Source organism: Nycticebus coucang, chromosome 1, assembly GCF_027406575.1.
Source record: "Nycticebus coucang isolate mNycCou1 chromosome 1, mNycCou1.pri, whole genome shotgun sequence".
NCBI classification, from domain to species: Eukaryota; Metazoa; Chordata; class Mammalia; order Primates; family Lorisidae; genus Nycticebus; species Nycticebus coucang.
In genome coordinates, this window is record NC_069780.1 from 50763262 (window position 1) to 50781673 (window position 18412).

Sequence of the window (18412 nt, forward strand, 5' to 3'; positions counted from 1 at the left end):
GTCATTTGTAATACTGTCAACATCTTTTTTTCTCAAAACTTGGTGAAAGTGCCTTTGCTCAGCAAAGGTAAGAGATGATGGAAAAGAGAAAGTTCATTTTGTCCATTTGTTTCGGATTACAATTTTTGGTGCTTTTTCCTACTGTAATGTTAGGGTGAATGAAGCACCATGATAAATACTGCAATGTTATTTCCATTATAAATTATTCATAAGAAAACTATTTTGCTTATGACATGAAATTTTAGGATACTTCTTCAGAAATTTATTTGAAGGACCAAATGCCATCACTTTGAAGAAGTCTGCATATATGTCTCATTTGTAAATCTTGACTTTTAGCTTCAAGGTTCTGAAAAAGACTCTCTCTTTGTTCAAATTTAGGCAGGATATCCTGAACCCTCTTCTCAGCTAAGCCTCAACTCTGGGCTTCCCTTCCTATTCTTGCAGAGTTGGTTTAGTGAGAATCCCTCCTGCTTTGATATCATTTCACTCTCAGTATCTAAACAGATTCCTCACACTCTATGCTTTACAACTCGTGGCCTGCCTTTAGCAAGAGTCTTGTTAGGTCAATTTAGCAAGATTTCTGTCTCCCCTTGATGTTTCCTCTTAGTAAATTTTCATCTACCATCCTGATCCTCCAAACTGCTCTTTAGCTATAATTCTCCCATTTGTTCTTCTTTATTCAGAGTTGAGCCTGATTTCTGTACTCTGACAGTCTTGACACCTGCCTTGACAACTTTGATACCTATTGCCATCATTGTGAATAAAGTCTTGTTTACCATCTTAACAAATGTTGGAACAATTTTTTCCTTTGACAGGTCATCACTAGTTCCTTCAAGTCTCAATAATCTCTTGATGGGAATTCCTAAATAAATCACAGGTACCCACTGGTGGAGTTGAACTGTGGCTTCGTTTTCCTAAAGAGATTATTGTAGAATATTTACTAGTCTTTAAGCAGAAAGCTTATTGCTAATGCTAATCTGTCTTTAAATTTGCTTTTATGTCTTTCTTACCTCTGTTTCACTCTCATTATTACCACTGTATTTGGGAAGGGACCCCAAGAAAGGGGCTTCAAGGCGGATGGGAGGAGAACCTGACCTGCCTAACCGGGAAGTCTGGAGGGCCCATAAGAATGTGGGTATGAAGTAACCTAGGTAACCAATGACCAATAAAAAGGGGCGATCAATGACCAATAGAGAAGGCAATACTGCCCGGAAGCACAGGCTAATGAAGGACTTGTAGCCAATCCAAAATGGAGTGTTTAATACCCCTGCAGGCGTTTGTCTTTGTCTCTCTTACATTTTCTCCTTCATGAGAGGGACCCACTTCCAACTCTCCGTGGAAGTGCTCTAAACTTTCTCTTTGTTCTTCTTAGATAAAATCTCTCTGTTACCCTGAAACTTGAAGAAGTTACTTTTGCTTTCAATCCCACCACCTGTGCCACTCCAGTTTTATTTTCAGTCTCCACTCTTTTCTGCTTTTAGTTACTGCTGTGCCTTGATTGAACTTTCTAGCTGGCCCAGTAATTGAACCAGGTCATCTGGGTTTGGGAAATCACAACCTCTGACCCCGCAGCAGTATCCTTCAGGTAAAAAATTCTGTTCTATCTCTAGTCTGTAAATCAAAGCATACGATTGCATATGCTAAAATCAATCTTGGATAGTCTTTAAAAAAAAATTGCCTGCATACAAAAATCTACTCAAGTGTTTTGATGGAATTAACATTTTTAAAAAAAAAATCCATTAAACAGTAATCAGCATTTTATCACAAAACTATGAATCCAGTTTCAACATATAGACACAATCTAGTATGGTCATAGTCACATCAGAAAAAGCAAAGGAATTTACCAGTATATGACTAAGAGTTAAATCAGAACAATTCACAACTAATCAAGCCATCCACGACTACCAGAGTTATTAGTGAATGCATGTGACCCTTATTTGATTCACTTCAGTTAACTTAAGATACTGTTTGTTAAATTTAGCAAGTCATATGGAAAACAAAAAGAAAAAAGGCAACATTTATTTAGTGCCTCAACAGGTGTTTTATGTATGTTAACTGCTTTAATCTTCACATGTTTGTAGTGCATGTATTATCTTCATTTTGCAAAAAAATAAACATGAGTGAGGTTAAGTAATTTGCCTACAGTCCTGGTGCTAGGAAATGGTAGATAGTAGATTTGAAATTAAGTCTAACTAAAAAAGTTCATACCTTCCTCAAGGCCTGCAGCTCAAGTTTAAAAAAAAACAAAACAGTTTTTCATCCTTAGCTAATTCATGGGATTACAACCACAGTATGCTAAGGTGACACTATAGCGCTTCATCATGGCATGACTCCAGCCAGCATACAAATTGGCAGATGGGCCTACTTACATTCAGAAAAAAAATTAAAAGAGTTCTAATAAATAAACAGTATTACAAAATATTGAATTGGAAAATAAGTTCACAAAAGAAAATTTGTCAGTATCATTGGCCTCCCTTCCCTTTCCCTCCCCTCTCCTCCCCTCCCCTCCCCTTCCCTTCCCTTCCCTTCCCTTTCTTTTTCTTTTGGAGACAAAGTCTCACTCTATTTATTGCCCTGGGTAGAGTACCATAGTGTCAGAGCTCACAGCAACCTCAAACTCTTGGTTGAGCTCAAGCCAGCTGTTCTCCACCTGTGGGTCATGACTTCTTTGGGGGTCTCCTGCATATAAGATATTTATATTATGATTCATAACAGTAGCAAAATTACAGTTATGAAGTAGCAATGAAAATAATTTTATTGTTGGGGGGTCACCACAACATGAAGAACTGTATTAAAGGGTCACGGCAGGCATTAGGAAGATTGAGAACCACTGGCTTAAGCGATCCTCCTGCCTCAGCCTCCCAAGCACCAGGAATTATAGGTGCCTGCCACATGCCTGGCTGGTTTTTCTATTTTTAATAGAGACCAGGGTCTTGATCTTTTTCAGGCTGGTCTTGAACTCCTAATCTCAAGCTAGCCTCCCTCCTTGGCCTCCAAGAGTGCTAGGATTACAGGCGAGACCTATCACACCCAGCTCCTTGGCTATTGTTTTAAAGAGGGAATAAATGCACTTGGTAAATAAACCATAGGTATTTGCCCTACAGGCTAGTTGCCATTCTCCTCCTTCCACCTTAAGCCCTGCAATTAGCTTGTGTGCCCTTCCATGGTTGTTTACTCAGACTTTTTGATCACTTTTCTTATGGGAAAAAAAAAAAAAAAACAGGATACAATACACATTGTTCTACCCCAATCTTTTTTCTCACATGACAAAACATCTTGAAGATCTTTTAATATTTGTACATGGAGAGCTTCCTCATTCTTTTTCTATAGTTGCAGAGTGTTCCATTAAGTAGATAATAATTTATTTAATCAGTCTCCTACTAATGGATCTATTCAAATTTCTTGCCATTATTGTTCACTTCTGTACTATAATTTCATCATTGTCAGTCAGTTTTGTTTTTTATTATTCAAACAATGCTCAAATGAATAAACTTGTACCTAGGTCATTTCAACATGTATGGACGTATTTTTAGGTTAACTACCAAAGCAGGATTGCAAAATCAAAGAGTAAATATAATTTATAATTTTCTCAAGTCATGAGTAAATTGCTTTCCATAGACATTGCGGCAGTTTGTACTCCCACTCACAATGTGTGAGTATGCCTATTTCTTAAATACTTATAAAAAACAGGTTTTTTAAAAATCAAACTTTGAGATTTTTGCCATAGATTAAAAAAATTATATTTTAGTGTATTTCTTTCACAACGTAATGTACTTGGTTATTCCTTTTATATATGGAAACTACTGAACACATGTATTATGTACTTCACTGCTTTATTGAAATTTCTAATTGATTATGGTAGCTTTTTAGTTGATTCACTTGGGCTTTTGCAAGCATATAGTGACATTGTATGCAGTGATAACTTTATCTTCTTTACCAAGTCCGCTATTTTTTTTTCTTTCTCATACTGTATAGGCTACTAACTTCAGAACATATATAATAAAATTTCATATAACTATGAAAAATTAAAAAAGAGTGCACATAAACACTTATAAAATACAAATAGAGTCTTTAATTTTGTTAGAGTATTATTCCAACGTCAACATCTTGGTTTTAGTAAAGGAACCATGGTAATATAATATGTTGTTAATGGGAGAATCCAGGTAAAGAATATACATGGAAACTCTGAGCCATTTTTGCAAGTAAAATAAAAAGTTTGCTTGCATTTTAGCAGATTTTTGCTTTAATTCTTAGGCCTTTTAGATATTTTGATATGCTTGTAGATAGTAAGAAACGCAAAGATATTGTTTAGTCTACACACATTCAAGTTCATAATGTGTCCCATATGTGTTGTGATTGTATTTCATAGAGCATGGTTATCTTTTTTCCCCACTTGAAAAATTGGACAAAAATGACTCACAGCTAGATATATACTGCTGTTTCCTGTGCTGATCTCTGATGGGAAAACAGAAGCACCTCTGTTCCCTGTGTGACATGTCAAAGAAGGAAATATGATCCACTCCCCTTTGAAATAAGGCATTTTCAGTGCGGATTCCCTTACAGGGAGGGAAGAATTTCAGAAACATCTAAGTGAAAAGTAGAAACATAAAATCTTAGGGGTTGAGGTGGAGATGGAAAATCATTCAACTTGGATTAAGATCTATCTTATGATTGAGACAAAAGTTTTCTGAGTCATTCTGTTAAAGGAGGAAGTTGAACTAGATGACCCAAGGCAGTACTTCACAAGCATAGCTGATTTTTCAGAAAATATTGGGAAACTATTAAAGTGATTCAGATGGCCAAATGGGTTTGGAAAGCCACTGATCCAAGACAAATGTTATGCCTAAATTATTAAGCAGGATTAAAACCACATCCATGGCAGAGAGAATTTGATATTTGATATTCTCAACTTAATAACCAATGGGTTGAAAAAGTGAGAATGAGAGAAGAAGAGTATATGCATATTCAGACCTTAGAGGAGTAGCTATTCTTGTTTAAAAAATATTTTTTACTTGTTGGAAATTCTGGATCACCTTCAAATCTTCAGTCTCAAGCACTCCCTTGAGACACTGTATGACTTAAATATATCTTAAATAACAGCTTTATGAACAACCAAGTCAAATTTTTCTTTCATACATCATAAGGTATTGTGAGTCATTTGTTATTCAAAATTTGAATAGGATTACTGCAAAAAAGAGGAAACACTTCAGATACATGTGGTACATGACTTTATAAGTAATAATATATTTATTGCTTAACAAAGTTTTGTTTAATATTTCTACTGGCTCTGCATTGCTTAAATTTCAAAGATGACTTAATAGTTTTTCTTTCTCTTAAACATGATTTTATAATGGTTTAGGTGAAATCATCCACCTACATGGGGCTGCTTGCTTTAAATCCCTGCTTTCATTTCAGCTTGTATTACCTTATGCTAAAGTTAATAAAAGAAAAGTTCACCTTTAGACTTTTTTATCTTTCATTCTAATGTTTACCTTTAAGAAATTGATACATTTTAAAAATACAAACCAAGAACCATTTCATCAAATCCTCCTAAGAGGCACCTTACAAGAGAAATAGATACAGAAAAGGTGAAAGGAATTGCCCACACTTGCTCATCTTCTTCCATTAAGGTTCTGGGCTGTCACTCTTGGTCTGAGTCCCACATTTGTACCCTCATCATCACTCCATAGGAAGGGCTGGGATCAACAATGACAGAACTTGGCTTCTGTTCTCCCAGGAAGTACCTATGAGTGTACGCAGAGAAGATCTGTATTATACACGATGAGGCTCCATAGGGAAAATATTTCAAAGCATGAGTGCCACAGTCTTTTTCCCCCTTAGAATCCAAGGAAAGACCCTGCTGATTTGCTAGGAATTAATACCGAAGGACAGCTCCTTGAATGCAGCATTGGAGATAAGCGCTCTCTCACTAAGGCGATGTGAGAGGTTAAGTCCTTCACAATTAAGGCAATTGAGTAAGGCTGAGCTCTTTGTTGAATCTGAGCTCTGCCTGACCTCCATAGGCTCACACCTTCTTCTTCACAAATACATTCATAATTTATCAAGTTCTAAGAAACAGATGGAGGGACAAAGTGTCCCCCCATTGTTGGTGTTATAAGCCAGCCTGATCCATACCAGTAACAAATGACGATCAGAGTTTGAGGATAATGCCATTGCTAGCACCAGCACCAGCACCTGGCTCTCTTTGACTCTACAAAACACAAATCTCTTAGTTGTGGACCCTAATTTTACCTTTATTCTCTAGTCTCTCTGAACTTTGGTTATAATGTTTTGGACATTGACTTTGATTTGAATCAGTACCCCTTTACCCCTTTTCACTTAACCCTCCCATCTTGTTGGGAGACAATCTCCGTGGGTGGCTCATGTCTCTGTCCATCTAGTGACACCATTTATTTGTGATTATCTTTTCACAGACATTTATGTAGTAAGTAGGCTTGGAGATATAGTATCTACTTCCATCACACTAGACGATTTCTTCCTTGTCCAAGGTAGTAAAGACATGACTGTCTCCAAAGTGAAGTCTGGTAGAAGCCCCATAATAGATAGACGCTTTCCTGGGTTCCTGGCTCCTTAGCTGTAATGGACAGCTACTGTCTGTACAGCATCCTGTGCCTGCTTCATACACCCAAGAAGACCCTGGGCTGTGAGAAAAACCAATGCAAACATGAAGCTCTTGCTGCCTGTGTGCTGCTAGTAGTAAAGTACTATCCTCTTGTCTGCAAGGCTTGTGTCTTCTGATGGCATCTGTGAGGCTGTGGCAGGCTAACCTGTGAGCTTGTAAATAGGGTAAAACCCCAGACCCCTCTTGGTAAGCCTTGGTTCATATTCTTGGTCTAGCTAGCATTTTCTATTTGGGGTTTTCCTAGTATTTATTTCCTTTTCCCAATAACATCCTGATTCTCTCTTGAGAATTACGTATTCTCATGTCATGCTATTCCCAGGAATTTAATAAGGTGTTCTGTCTTCTCCTACCTAAGGGATGAAGTCATGGCCCAGGCTAATCTAACTGGAACTTAAACAGAATGACAGAGACAATGGAAACAATCTGGATTCATTCATCCCACCCGAGACTCCCTAAAAAAATCTTTTCTGCTATTTCTGTATATCCTTTGGCTAGAATCTATAGATTGAACTTTGCCTGTGTACAGGGCAGGTTCCTCACATTTTCCATGAATTGTGTGTGCTTCTAATCTTCCCTAAATACATTTCTTTTGGCTTAAGTTGGTATTTGTTTTCCTAAGCCAAAGAATTCTACCATATCAGCTAGCATCCTGGGAAGTCTGTGTCTAACTCTCCACAAGATCATAAATATGGTTTGTGTGTGTGTTGTGGCCTGTTCTTTTTCATACAGTATTGTTATCCCCCTCCACAATTTGAAGATTTGAAATAAGACATGACTGAGCACATAGATAAAAACAATAAAGAGCCCTATATTTCTAGGTCCTAGTTTCTTCTAGAAATGAAGATTTTGTTTATTTATTTGACTAACACTGAACACGTTCTGTATCTATCAGAACGTATCTGTATATCTACTATACAAAGAGATATAGTATCTCTAGAAATATGGCTGTAAACAAAAAAGAAAATGTCTCTGCTCTCATAACACTTACATTCTAATGTATTCTAATTCTATTCTCTATCATATTTTGACTCTCTCTTTAAAAAAGACTGTTAGAATGTAAACTCTTCTGGGCAGAAGTTGTGTTTTTCTTGTTTATCACTTTTTAACATGGCAGTTGGTAGATAGGTATTTGATAAATATTTATTGGCTAAATAAATGAATCATTTCCAATGGAAAGTTGCTGACACTGATAAATATATTGTTGATCACAAACAGAATTATTGAAGACAGAGATAAAAGCACTGAAACCCCAGAGGACAAAAGAATAAATAGAGTTCCTCTTGTGTTTCAAGGAGGTCAGATTAATAGGTTTCACAATTAGTATTCATTTGACAAATAAAATCTCAATGTCCAATGTACCCTAATACTCATTCTCTATTCATTAAGAATTTAACTAGGAAGTGAATACAATTATAATTAAATAGAAAAAGTAATAAATGTGAGAAATGCAATAAAAACCAAATTTAAAACATATAAATAGATCTTCTTTTAGAGTTAATGAAGAGGACTTATCTACACAAATCAAATAAGATATAATCTAGAACCTTAAAATAACATAAAATCATAGTCTTCATTGATTGGTTTTGGCTCTTTTCTATTCAAAGCTTCTATTTTTGTTTTCAGACTGTACTTTCTTTTATTTTCCATTCTAGTGCAACTTTTCTTTTGTTTTACCAATTTTATTTTAATCTTAATGAGGTATTTTCCTCACTGATTCAACTATTTTCATTTCAGCTTCTATTAAACCTTATATCAAAGGAATTATTGCCAAATCTCAAATCAAATGCCTGTTATTAATGTTGTACCAGGAGAACTTACGTTCTTACGGTGGACGCTCAGAGAAAAGGAATGGGGTTGAGAGCACTTACTCTCTGTGTGTACCTGAAAACTGCTCTTTCTCCATGCTTGCGAGATAAATAAAAGATAAATGGATAGGTTATTTTATTATTTTATTTTTACTTCAGTGACAGCTACTAAAACCTTCTTGAAAGGATCAACTGAATTCAACTTAATTGTCTCCAGTACAAAAAGGTCAGGGCAGAGCCTCACCTAAAAGCAATCAGGCAGGCAACCACAAATGTTCAAATGAATAAGTGATGAATAATTGGTCTGTTTTCCTGTTACATTTAATGCAAACTGAGTGAGTAGAACAGATGGGAAAGCAGGGATAAGAAAATACATACTATTTTGTACTAAGAGCTTGGTCCCTGTTTGAGAATGATTAAGCTAAGAATATGTCTTAACAAGTGGCCTAAAATAGCAGGATTTAAATGTTTCTCACTACCACACAGCTGTATCTGAATGAAAAGAAAGTGTGATTCAAAGAATAGTAATTGAACACATACTCTTCCCAAGACAATCCAAAAGCTACCAAGATAAGTAAGACTCAGCTTCTATCTAAATGAAGATTAGACTGGGAGAAAAAGAGACAATCTGTTTAGTATAAAATGGAAAGAGGAACCATAAAAGACAAAAAAAAAAATACATTGTAACAGTCATTGAAAAGAAATGATTTCTGGCTGGGAGATGGGCATAAAGGCCAATGTGGGCAGAGAAATACCAGCTGAGCAAGTGGGTGGAGTATTCTAGCCATAGTGACTATTCCTCGGGTGGAAGGGAGCAGGGGATTTGGTGCATGCTGGGTGAGGTGGGGTGGCAGAGAAAACGGAGGAAGAAGGAACTAGGGAGAAAGGTGAAAGTCCATAACAAGGTTTCATGCCTGGGATTGGTTGTGGCGTTCTCCAGGGAACGAGAGCTCACAAAGGGTTGCAGCTGGAAGTACCCATACAGAGAGGCGTTCTGAGAAGCTACCTGGTAGCTGGGGAGACTGCACAGGGGACCGACTGGAAACCGCTCAAGAGCTCGGCTCTGAACCAGTTCATCTGCCATCGGTTTGCAGAATTGGAGAAGGCCGAGCACCAAGGAGCGGAGTCCTGGGTAAGAGAGTGTCCCAGGAGACCGGGGAGGCCCTGAATGAGGACGGGGAAACGGGCAGGGAGTAAAGACCCGGCATCTAAGAAATGTGGGAGAGCCCACAGGTAAAAACTACTGCCATCATGGCTCAGCGGCGGGGATGCGTTCTGAGGAATTTGTCCTTGGGTGATTTTGTCTTTGTGGGACTGTCACAGAGTGTCCTTATACAAGCCTAGATGGTCTAACCTACCACACGCCCAGGATGTATGGTGTACCCTATTGCTCCCAGGCTACAAACCTGTACAGCATGTTACTGTACTGAATCCCTGTAGGCAACTGTTAACACGATGGTATTTGTGTACATAAGCTTCTCTGAACATGGAATAGGTACAGTAAAAAATAGTACAAAGGACACCTCTATAGGGCATTCCCACCAAACGACTTTGCAGGACTTGAAATTGCACTGGGTGAGTGAGTGGTGAATGATGAGTGCATGTGAAGGCCCAGCACAGGACCATATGCTGATGGAGACTTTTATTTTTTGAGACAGCCTCACTCTGTTGCCCAGGCTAGAGTGCCGTGGCATCAGCCTAGCTCACAGCAACTTCAGATTCCTGGGTTCAAGCCATCCTCTGGCCTCAAGGACTACAGGTGCCTGCCACAATGCCTGGTCTCAAACTCTTGAGTTCAGGCTATCCTCCCTCCTTGGCCTCCCGGAGGGAGTTATGATTACAGGTGTGAGCCATCATGCCTGGCCCACTATTATAGACTTTATAGACACTGCACATTCAGACTACACTAGATTTAAAAAATATATATTTTCTTTCTTAATAATAAATTAACCTTAGCTTACTGTAATTAACGTTTTGACTCTTTTATAATAATTCTTAGCTTAAAACACAAACACATTGTATAGCTGTACAGAAATATTTTCATTCTTCATATTTTTATTCTGTAAGCTTTTCATTATTGTTATTTTGCTTTTTAAACTTTTTGTTAAAAAGTAAGACACAAACACACACATTACCCTAGCCCTACACAGGGTCAAGTTCATCCAGATCACTGTCTTCCACCTCCAGGTCTTGTCCCACTGGAGGTCTTCAGGGGCGGTTACATGCATGGAGATTTTAAAAAGAATGCAGAGCAGGGCACTGTTGTCAAGAGATTAAAAAAAAAAAAACTAATGAAACAGACAAACAAAAAACCTACTAGTTTATATGGGTTAAATACTATGTTTCTTGAAGGACCTCTCAGAGACTTTAACATGACAATGCCATTCTCCAAGAGAGAAGAAAAGCTTGCAGCCATTACTAAGCCTCGCACAACATAAATGTTTATTTTACCCTATAACACAATTTGGAAACAAAGTTCGTTCATTAAATAATGTTATTTTGGAGTTTTAAGCCTAAGTGCCTGGGAGAGTAAATTGTAGAAGCCCTTTTATTGATTCAACTGGGATGGATATTTGGTTTTCTAAACACAATGTTGGGTTAATTATTTAAAATTTTGTCACAAAACAAAAATGTGCATCCCTTCACTAATTTCCTGAGGAAGGACAGAAGCCTTTCCTAAGAGGAAGGGTCCCCAGTGGGTGTTTCCTGTCCTCTTTAATACATAAGCCTCACCCACACAGCACGAGCTGTCCAACTCAGTTTCTTTAAAGTAGAAGGAGAAATTACTTATTGTCAGAGGAGTCAAGAAGACGTTTATTTGGTGGTGGAGTGGAGAAGTTGATGGTTTTAAGTTTGGATATACAGAAGTTACAGTGTTTTTAGAATGTGCATGAAGAGATTTTTAGCTGGTATTTGGAAATGCATAAATTGCATTTCCCAAGGACAAATAATGAGAATTACAGTATTGTATTTAGATTTATATATGTGCGTGTGTGCATATAGGACTGTTTGTTTTTTCTTTATTTCCCTACTGAATTATGTTAATGAAGTTATTACATTGCCATCAAATCTCACAAAGTCACTTCTTTCATTTAATGTAATCTCTACCTTCACAATAAACATTATTTTCTTCAGATGAAAGAAGGTTCACGTTTAGGTATAAAAAATACACATAGATACATTACCTCTTCTCTCCACCAGCAATCACAGAGAAGCACACAGGGGCCACACTAGTGACCACATGTATTTCTTGTTAAAAACTACAATTACGGGCGGCACCTGTGGCTCAAGGAGTAGGGCGCTGGTCCCATATGCCAGAGATGGCAGGTTCAAACCTAGTCCCGGCCAAAAACCAAAAAAATAAAAAACTACAATTACGAAGAATTAGATGTGTACCTAATATTAACAAATTGTCTTAACACAATAAGGTGAGGGATATATTAACTAGTTCGATGTAAGCATTCCAAATTGTATATGAAATCAGCACATTGTACCCCATAAATGCATTAATGTATAAATGATCTATGTGTTTATGACAATAAAAAAATTAAAATTAAAAAAAGAAAAAAAGAGAAGAAAAGTTTTAACTATTATCACGGCACTTGCCTTGAACTATTTTTAAAAACGTTAAGGGCCTGATCCTTATGAAGGGAGAGAAGATGGGAAGGAGCCGTGTCCCTCATATCCATGCTTATGACCTGGTTTGGAAATAAATCTAAGTGGAAGCTGAGGTGATTCTCACTATTATCAGGCCTTTAACCGTGATGAGCCTTTGTGACCTAATCTAGTTTGATAGTTTAGGATTTGGAATATTTCATCTATTTGCACATTTCATTGAAGTATTTTAAGTTCACAAATTCTCCTTAAAGTTTTTTTTCTCATATTGTTGTTTTGAATATGATACATTATTAAAGAGTAGATTAAAATATGAGTATTTTTATGGAGATTCCAGTTAAGTTCACAATTTTGAGTAGATAAGATAGCTGAATGGAATCACTAGGAAATTTTAAATGAGTTGCAGCTAGCACGCTATTAATGAATTATTCATTAAGAAATTTAAATGTAATACACAGAGAAACCTTAAAATACAATTTTCCATTTGCTAAAATGGTGTATTTACCAACCATAAAGCATTTTTGTAGTTGGTTGAACCAGATCTAGGGAATCTTTTGACCTAGCATTTGGGAATTCCGTGATTTGTAACGAGACATTTTCCTTTTATAGTGAGACAGGATAGCACAGGTCCTAGAGCCAGACCATTCCATTCAGCCTCAGCCTTTTGAATCATCTACTGTGTTCTTGAGCAAATTGCTTAAACCTCAGTACTGAACTGAGATGTCTCATCTATAAAATGAGGATAATATTGCCTATGTGGTTATTCTGAGGCTTAAAGGAGAGGATAATTTAAACATTCGGGCTAACTTACAAGTGGGGATTTCATGATTTTAATGTATAAGAACATACAAAATTCCTCTGAAAGTTCAAACTAAAGATGCAAGCAATTAAATCCCTTTTGCTCATTCAAAGTGGTTTATAAACAAGAGAAACTGGAGCTGGGAAAGCAGGAATTCAGAGAGTATAATCCCCTGTGGGGCAGAGGAGCCAGGCGAGGCTAGTAAGTCAGTTAACAAGGCCAAGTACAGACGGATAACCCTGTGAATCAGAGATTACATGTAGCTATCAAGGAAGACTAGAGATTAAGATAAGTAAGGGATTCAAAATCAGAGGAAAATTGGATGATTTTGGTTTAAAAAAAATCATAAGATTCATGGGAACCAACAAAGAGTAGGATCAGAATAAGTAGGAGAATAAGTGACAGAAAAAACAATTTTAAAGGTAAATTACTGTTGTTCAAAATGCAATATGAATCTACTTTCTCAGGGAGACTTCTCCTAATCACCAATCTAAAGCAACGGATACTGTGAAGGATCTGATTATCAAGGTAGACAAATTGGAGATATTACCCACTATCAAAGTTAAGAAACAAAATTCCAAAGATAAAAATAATCAAGAGGGACAAGGAAGCAGCAAGCTGGAGAGGCAGCAAGAGGAGGAGTCTTAAAACAGGTCCCCAGATCCCTCTTTTCTCCCCTGGACACACTCTGGCCCAGGACAAAGCTAAGTCTTCTAAGCAAGGCATATGGTCATCTCAGGAATGAGAAAGCCCTGTTTTATACTGATGCAGTTATATACTTACAAACATGACATTTTTTTGGAAACTATGCACCTTAAGTCTATAAATACAGATTTTCTTACCATGGAGAATCCTCGCCCAGGGATATCTCGCTAAAAGCATTCTATAGAAGATTCTCTAGCCAGCAAATGCTATGCATTAGTTTATTTACCTGGAGGTTTATGATTAGCATGTTTGCCAGACTGGACTGATCACCTGGGCCTTCTTTCTTTCGTGGGATGGATTTTAGATCTGCTGCTTAACTCCTTTCTTTCCAGGTAGCCACCATGTTTTAGTTTTCTATTCAGCCTATCCCGTTAGTATATTTACTTATTTTCTGTTTACATTCCCAGTCCAAATCATCACCAAAATGTGAGCTTCATGGAAGTGGAAACTAAACTGCTGTTTTTTCAGCCCAAAGCTAAAAAAAGGCGGGGAGGATAGAGGCGGGCTCCGTAATTACACGTCATCTTCATCTTCACTGAACAGTGACTAGTCTTTTAAGGGTGAAGTGGACTTTGACATATTAAGAAGGTGAAAATAGCATTCTAGGTCACAGTAAACAGTATGTACCAAAAATTTGAAAGAATACAAATATTTGAGTGGACTCCATTTCCTGGGACAGCTGAAATCTGATTTTCTTTTGACTGTGGTCCTTGAGTTTTGAAGACTGGTAACCATATGCACCTGCTTTGTTCATCTCTACCACAATGACTATATCTCAAAATGTTGATGTTAAACTGAATTTTTGATTATACAATCTTAAGTCAGTTTAATAAATTTAATACATCTTTGTTATTAAGAGTTTAAAAAGTTTAATGAAGCTATACATTACATACTTTATTTCACTTATTATTTAACAAAGGAAAGACCAAATTTCAATTAATATGTGGAAAATAAAGTTGAATGGATATTGCCTCCAAAATGCAATATCAGAGTTAGTCTAAGTTTGAAATAAAAATATATTTCATCCAAATTGCCTCTAAATTTAAAAATATGATGCAATCTCAAGAGGAAATAAAGGATAGCATTTACAAGTGCAGTTTCTGGTGCTCACTTCAGCAGTACGTATACCTAAAGAGAATGTAGGTTCTGGAATCAAAGTAATTCAATTCAATCTTCACTTCACTACTTGCTTTTTAAAATTGGGTGAGTTGTCTCAGAAATCTATACTTATTCAACAATAATACATGGTTAAAAATTGTTGGCAAACTAGATAAAGAAACACCCTTTACACGATTAAGGATGTCATTATGGTTAATAATGAAAGTCTGAATACTTTCTGCATCCCTTTACCTTGAGTCTATGACTGTCCTTGCAAGTTTGATGATTTTCTTTCTTTTTTTTGTGACAGTATATGTTTGGGTTGTGTTTTTCATCTAATCTATATCTTCACATGGAACATTAAGACCATTTACGTTCAATATTAATATTGAAATGTAAGATACTTTTCTGTTCAACATGTTAAGTGGTAACCTGTTTTATTTTCTCCTCATGCTACTGTTTTATATTGGTGCATGTTGCCCAGATCACATTTACCTATGAAAATATAATTGCACTAATAACTTTTTATTGTAAAATCTCCAGATAGGATATAAGCACTACACCAGTTCCATGAGGTACACTGTTAAATAAAAAATGCATAGGCATTGCATAAATTGTGGTATAGATTTACAGTGGGAACTGATTAGTATTCAGGATTAAAAAGCTGTCTTAATCATACATGCTACAACATGCTACATGGCTAAATCTCAAAGGCATTATGCTAAGTAAAATAAACTAAGCACAATAGCCTATTTATTATATAACTTCACTCATAAGAAATTTCTAGGAAGGGAAAACTGTTAAAAAATGAAACCAGTGGTTGCCAGGGGATAGGAATGAGGGAAGCGCTTTGATTTCAAAGGAGCACAAAGAAACTTTCTGAGGGAGAGAAATAATCTATATTTCAAACGTGGTGGTGATTACATTGCACGAATTTGTCAAAACTAATGAAACTAACTTAAAAATGGTGAATTTTATGTATGCAAGTCATATTTCACTCAAAAATATAAATTTTATGAGACTTCTGAATACATGATTAGCAGATTGAAATAAACCATAATTCTATATACCAGCATCAAACAGAAAATTAAATAAAAAATTCTATGCACAACAGCACTTATAAGCAACAAATCACCTAAAATACAACTCATACATGGACATACTTCTGCAAAGAAAAATAAGAAATCTTACTCAAAGTAAAGTGGATCTAAACAAAGGATATAACAGTTTCCTTGATTGGAAAGTAAAAGGTGTAAACAAATAAATTTATCCCATTCCAAATTGATGTGTAGATTCAGTGCAATCCTGATCAAAATTTCAGCCAATTTTTTTTTTTTTTTTTTGAGACAGAGCCTCAAGCTATCACCCTGGGTAGAGTGCAATGACATCATAGCTCACAGCAACCTCCAACTCCTGGGCTCAAGTGATTCTCCTGCCTCTGCCTCCCATGTAGCTGGGATTACAGGCACCTGCCACAAAGCCCGGCTTTTTTTTTTTTTTTTTTTTTGGTTGCAGACATCATTGTTTTTTGGTGGGCCCTGGCTGGATTTGAACCCAATACCTCAGGTGTCTGTGGCTGGCGCCTTAGCCCCTTGAGCCACAGGCACTGAGCCAGCCAATTCTTTTATGTAATTGTATAATTTTTTATGTAATTGTGATGCCTATTATACATAAAGTCCTACAGATTTGAAGAATGCCAAGAAAAGCCAAATCAACCTTGAAGAAAAACGTGGGAGGATTCATAGTACTAGATATTAAACTTATTATTAATATAAAGCTACAATAATTAAATGAATATATTGGCTCAAAGATGGCCAAAAAAAACACCAATCTATTTGAAAATAGTTAATTTATGATAAAAGTGCTACTAAAATGCAGTGAGAAATAGATAACTTTTCAGTGAATAATGCTGGATTAATTTGATAATTAATCAAGGTAAAACATTAAAGCTATGATAAGAAGACAGACTATCATGACCTTGGGATAGGCAATGACTTAAAAAATGGGACATAAAAAGCATAACTACTAAAATGATTAAATTTTATTAAATTAGAATCTTTATCAAAATATGTCATTATGAAAATGAAAAGGCAAAACACAGATTCTGAGAAGATATTTACGTTCTATGTGTTATAAAAACAACATAAATCCAAAGTAGGAAAGGATTTCTATGAAACAAGAAACCCAAGGGGGAAAAAAACCCCACATTTCTCCACAAGACAAATAGGATATCCAAATAGACAAATCATATGTAAAAGTGACTAATTTATTAGTCATCCGAGAAATGGAAATTCAAAAATCAATGTAATACTGGTACACAATGAAACAGAATCAAAAAAGAAAAAGAAGAAAAAATTAAACACCAAACGTTGGCAAAGGCATACAGCAATAGAAACTCTTATATACAGCTGGTGGGAGTAGAAATTGTAAAACCAGTTGGAAAAACTGGCCCTATCTATTAATGCTAAGCATATGCATACCCTAGGATGCAGTAATTTCACTGATAATATTAAAGAGAAATGTATACTCATGGACACCAAATATATATGCAAAACTGTCATTGCCTGCAATATTCTGAAGAGCCAAAAACTGCAAAGAACTGAATGTCTCTGATTTTAAAAAGTATGGTATATTTATACAACAGCTACACAATTAAAAAAGGGATAAACAAAAAATAGCAATTTAAAAGGGTAAACCACTTTTGCACAATGTGGATGAATTTCACAAACATAATGTTAAGGGAAAGAAAAGAGCACAAAAGGGCATGTTGTTTGATTTCATATAGATAAAGTTAAAAAAAACAAACCAGTCAATACTAATGAAAGTGAGAGGAGTGGTTTTCTTTGTGGAGGTAACATCTGGAAGTGGCAAGGGAGGTTTCTGAGATTACGGTTATGGCCTTTATCTTGATCCAGGTGATAGATACACAGGTATGTTCAATTTGTGAAAATTTATAGCACGGCAATTTAGGGTATGTGTATTTTCCTGTATTATACGCCAAGAGTTCAATGTAACTTTACAAACAATGGGAGTAACAGACACACCCATTAAAAATGTAGCATCAGTTCTATCAGTATATATATGATTATCATTGTTCACGCATATGGTGTGAAGAATAAGTAGTTACTTTAATTACTCAGGGATCTTCTGCATGTTACAAATATGTTCTTCTAAGAATACTGTTCTCAGAACTCAGCTAAATTTTGCCAGTGTAGTAACAATAGTATGAGTTTAAGAGCGGAAATCTAAGCATGCAATAAATTTCAAATGACTCCAGTTTAATTTTATAATAATAGCAAGACTGGCGAGCAGAAGTCATGTCTTGAAAATGAGATTAACGCATGTATTTGCCTGATAAATGAAAATTTCCCAGAAATCCAGCAATATAATCCTTCAGTGTGTCTCTCGCCTCTATTGCAGTTGGCTCTCTGTATCTGCAGCTTCCACATTCCACAGATTCTACCAACAACAGATCAAAGGTATCCTATTCAAGGAAGGTAGAACTCTCCACCAGGGATGACTAGGGTACTCGAGCACCCACGGATTTGGGGGTCCACAGGAGTCCTCCAACCAACTCTCCAAAGATACAGAGGAATGGACTGTGGTTGGAATCCTTTGAACTGCTATGACAAAGGTTGAAAACATCAGTCATTGCGAGTTGTCACAGTGTTATTTCCTTGGCTCACTGGCCAGAACACTCCATGTTTATTTAGCCAGTCTGTTTTAAAAATCTTGTACATGCACATT